This window comes from Hyaena hyaena, unplaced genomic scaffold, assembly GCF_003009895.1.
Source record: "Hyaena hyaena isolate Hyena2069 unplaced genomic scaffold, ASM300989v1 scaffold_756, whole genome shotgun sequence".
Lineage (NCBI taxonomy): Eukaryota > Metazoa > Chordata > Mammalia > Carnivora > Hyaenidae > Hyaena > Hyaena hyaena.
Window position 1 is genome coordinate 918,300 of NW_024081384.1, and position 5,435 is coordinate 923,734.

Consider the following 5,435-nt stretch of genomic DNA (forward strand, 5'->3'; position numbering starts at 1 on the left):
TGTATCAAGGTACAGTATACATTGTCAAGTTCATTGTTTGTGACAAAGGAAATAAATCTATATTGTAAAATAATGTTTCTTAATAATTTAATATGTTTTTAGTCAGTTTATTATCAGTTCTGATAGCTTGTCATTCATTCTCTTACTTTGTAATTTAGTTGGCAGAAGTTCATATTATGGATAAAATTGTCAACTCTATTATTTTATCACTATGTGAGTTTTAAAATTAGAATTATCTTCAGTGCAAGGCTAATTGGGATAAATCTATTTAAGCCCCTTATGAAGTTTTGGAGAACAAATTAAGTTAAAATAAGGTAATATAAACTTTACGTATCCCCTTCTGTTTTGGCACATCTAACCTATAATACATAGCAATGTGTTCAAAACAAATAACTGCTCTAAGTCTCTGTCTTTTGGTTAACTCAAACATTTTCAGATAACTTTATGTATTATATGTAATGTGACCAGGTATTATATAGATTAACTTAGAGTACAAAAAAAATCCAAGTATTAAATACTGGTAAAGCTTACTTATCTTTGCCAATTAAAAGAAACCTAAGTAGATGCACACATTTTTTGCCCTATACTTGATCAGTTGGTTAAGCCAGCTTAAAATGTATTCACTCTCCTTTGGGACAATGGGTTTAAACAACTTTTAATGACTGCTTAATTCAGTCTACTCTTTTGGTTCAACAATGGATTTTGACCCAGTTAATACTCCTCTAGGTCCTGTATTTTCCACACTAATAATTCTTTACTCCTTGTTTAAATATTCACCCAACATTATTGACCAGGATAAAATTCTATGATTCTTGACATATTCTTCCCCTGTCCTCAAATGTTTAATATTCTCATTTATACTAATTTACTATATATTCCTTGGTGGCAGAGTTTTTATTTAGCATTCACTTCTACCCTTAATTTAATTTCTTACTTTTGGTTGATTTATTGAGTGAATTTGCTTTCTGTTCTCTTATATCCTCCAACTCTCTAGTGTTGAATATACTGTCATTTGATTCATTCTAAAGAAAATTCTGGACACAAATTTTAGGTATTCTAACTTCAAATTTGTTTTCTAGAAGCATAAATACGTATAGTACAGATGTTGCTCTAAGAAATAAGGAAATTCTTTATTTGCAACCAGTTCTCAAGTGGCTAAACTGAGACCTTGTAATAGATATTGAATTCAGCAAGCCTCCAACTTTCTTGGGCCCATACTATATGTCAAGAACCTGTCTGTCCACAAGCATCTCAGAATCTTATTATTCAATACTGATCCCAAATAATACATCACTAAGTGTGATGATATGCATGCAATAAATCACACTTTGTTTCACGGAGAGTTTACAAATTTCTCCTAAAAGAAGTACCTAACCCCAAAGAGGCAACTATGTCTTTGATGATAGGTATTGATTGGCTGCACAAAGAAGCAAGAAGAAAAGTCTAGGCAGAGATAATCATATGTAGGGAGATTTGGAAGCATAGAGTATTCTGACATATTAAGTGAACGGAAAATAGCACGTATGTTTGAAGTATATGAAGCTTGGATCATGAGAATTTTTGATGAGGACAGAAAGCTGGGTTAGAATAAGAATTTTGAAGGGCCTTAAAATCAATCAAAGGAGTTTGGAATATATTCTGTAATTAATGAGGAGCTACTGAAATGGTAAAATAGAGACTGAGAGAATTGAGTTTTCACTGTGAAGCAATTAGTGTATTATTTTAATACTATAGGTATGAAATGATGAAAGTCTGACCTAAGGCCTTGGAGGGTGATGGAGAAGAGTTATTGATTAAATTGTCAGGTAGAATTGTGAAACTTTGGTAACAGAATGCACATGATTGATGACACATTGAACTGGATAAGTGGTATGTTCCATAATATCTGTAGATTTTCTACATCAGAATCAAATGAGGTAGGGACTTTTGGACTAGCAAAGCTTGGACTCTCTCTCCAACAAAAGGAGAGAAGCTGCTGGACTCTCTCTCCAACAAAACAAATGCTTTGCTAGGGAAACTTATAGAGAACAATAATGGAGAGTCTCCAGAAATTGTCCAAGGACACGTGGAAGGTAGAAAAATGATCATTTAAGAAAATCCACTAAATCTTAACAACAGTGAGTCTAGCATTTAAGCCACACCCCATCCCATGTCTCCTTTCCTTGCCCTCCCAGCTCTGTATTCTACAAACTCTTTTCTACTCTACTGTGGGTATTCTGCTCTAGGTAGGTATGGTCAGGAAGATAGGGATTCCCTTTCTGCACAGCATCCGGTCTGGTCTGTCAGGTTGTGGTCTCAGGTTTTACCCTGGAAAGGTATGGACTTAAGTGTTGAAAAAGTTCTATTCAAAATGAGTACCAAAGAAATGAAGAGGCTAATCTTTCCCCATTCCTTACCTATGTATAGAGTAGAGATTCCACTTATATAAGGTACTTAAAGCTGTCAAACTCATGGAAACAGAGAATGGTGGTTGCCAGAGGTTGAACAGAGGAGTAAATGGAGAGTTGCTGTTCAATGGGTATTTAGTTTCAGTTACATATAAGATTAATTATTTCAGGAGCTCTGCGGTATAACAGTATCCATCTGGGTAACAATACTGTCTTGTGCACTTAAAAATGTATCAAGAGGGTGCTTCTCGTGTTAAGTGTTCTTACCATAGTAATTAATAATAAGAATAAAATAATAACCAACAACACCCACAACTCTACTCTAGACAGAGCAGGGTAAGAACACTAGGGATCCCCCTCAGCACCCCATCCTCCAACTTAGTTAGAGTGGAAGTTTATGCCAGAAAGGGCAAGTTGAGATGACCAGGACCTTTGCTCCCCTCTTGCCCACTCATACAGCAGGGATGTCATTTGGGAGAAATAGGCTTCTGACTGCCTTCAGCTCCTATGCAGTCATACTCAGGTTCTGTACAGAAGGACTGGCATATCATACGTGTGAAGAGCTTCATAACTCTACCTGAGGAGGCCTGGCTTTACGTGGAACAGAGCTTGGAGAGTTCCATCTAAAATTCAATGTCAGAAACAATGGAGCTCTTGGTAAAAAGCAGTTAAGAAAGCACTCATAGCATCACTCTACAGGTATCCCTAGTGGGAAAACAGTCAACTGTGGGGATAAGGAAGGCTGTGTGCATGGACAGCATCCACTAAGGAGAAATCAGACAAAGATATGGAGCAGAAATGAAAAGATTCTACAAGCCACACACAGATCTATCAACAAAAGGTGGAAGCCTCAGTGAAATGAGAAGGTTGAGCACAACCTCTAACCCAATACTATCTGAAAAATAAGGAATACCATAACAAAGATAACTCCTAGGAAGACAAGCTTTAAGAAAAGCCACACAAATTCCTGTTAATCTGGAAGACAGTGTGAGCGCCCAAGTCTGTGCATCTCTCAGGAAACACTGGAAAGCGAGCATCCAGCTGTTAGTCTCTGACTAGATGTGGGTCAAGATGTACACTCTGAACTGTGATAACAGCCTCTAAGCCATACGCATGACTACTAGTAAAGGATAACATTCTACTTGGACTAGAAGACCTAAGCAAAACCAGACCATTAAGTGGCATATGATGTCCCAAAGGTAACCAGGCTTCAGGGTGAAAAACAAGGAAGGGAATTTGAGCAGTATCATCAGAGGCTACACACTGCAGAGGGTATATACTTTAGGATTCCTTCACCAAGGAACTAGACACCCAACCAGTCAGACAATTCCAAGAACATCAACATTGGAGAGGAGAGAAGTCAGCAACCAGAGTTGCTAGAATACATTATAAAAAACGTTTTTTTTTTAACCAAAACTAATGAGACATGTGAATAAAAACAAAATTATGCCCCATATATGAAATGAAAGGTCAATAGAAACTGCTTTTGTGGAGACCCAGATGTTGCAGTTATCAGAAAACAAACTACAAAGTAGCTATTATAAGTACATTCTGAGAACTAAAGGAAAGCATGTCTAAAGAAGTAGAGGAAGGTATAACAATATCTCATTAAGTAGAGGATATCAAAAAAGATACAGAAATTATTTTTTAATGGAGATTCTAGAGTTGTGGAGTACAATAACTCAAATGCAGAAATCACTAGAGAGAAGACCCATAGATAGGAAAGGTCAAAGAAAGAACCAGTGAAGTTGAAGATTTATCTGTAGCAATTATGCAATCTCAGGAGCAGATAGTAAAAAAGAAAATGTGGAAAGTCAACAGAACCTCAGAAGAATGTGTGACAACATTAAGCACACCAACTTATATGTAATAGGATGTAAATTTTTTATTTCTAGATTGAACCATTAAGCTGGACAGGATCTTATTACCTCACATAGGGAGTGCAGGAAAAATAGCAGCTTTGGAAAGGTTGGTAATTAGTTTGTTTTTTACATTTTAGGCTTGAGATATCTTTGAGATACCCAGGGAACAGCTCAGTAGAATGTTGAAAATGAAATTTCACAGCTCAGAAATGAGGAGCAGAAAGGAGAAAATGATATTACTGAGGGTAAGTGTAAACAACTACCACCTTGAAGGCTGGATGAGCAAAAGAGGAAGAGACATTACCCAGAATACCTAAATGCTGCTGGGAGGGTGCTGCCATTACTGATGTTGGAACCTCTATCTCATTAATGAGTAAGAATATGCACTTGCACTTGATGAAGCTTTAGGGGCCTTGGACACTTCAACCTTACTGATGCTACTGAGTCCCGCAAAATATTTCTGGAGTCCACAGTTGCCTGATATTGCTGCTGCCAGAGCCCCAAAGCAGAAGAATGTAAAGCTTCTCCCTTTTTCTTGCCTTCCACTATCATGTTAGTGTCTTCCACTGATAGAACATGATAGAAATAAATCTGCAAGGGAGTTCAGGAAAAGTCATTTTCAGGCTTGTAGCTGTCTACTAAAGAGAGAGGACTAGAGAAAAGATAATATGCGGCAGAGAGTTACCAGAGAAATATTCTGAATCATCTTCCCATTTTGTTGCTTAGAATCCATGCATGCCTCTGCTTCTCAAAACTAGAACAAACTATCCTAAAATTTGTATGGAACCACAAAAGACCCCGAATAGCCAAAGTAATACTGAAAAATAAAACCAAAACGGGAGGTATCACCATCCCAGACCTTAGCCTCTACTACAAAGCTGTCATCATCAAGACAGCATGGTATTGGCACAAAAATAGACACATAGACCAATGGAATAGAATTGAGAACTCAGATCTGGACCCAAAGGCATGCAGCCAACTAATCTTTGACAAAGCAGGAAAGAATATCCAATGGAAAAAAGACAGCCTTTTGAACAGATGGTGTTGGGAGAACTGGACAGCAACATGCAGAAGAATGAAACTAGATCACTTTCTCACACCATACACAAAAATAAACTCAAAATGGATAAAGGACCTGAACGTGAGACAGGAAACTATCAACACCCTAGAGGAGAAAGCAGGAAAC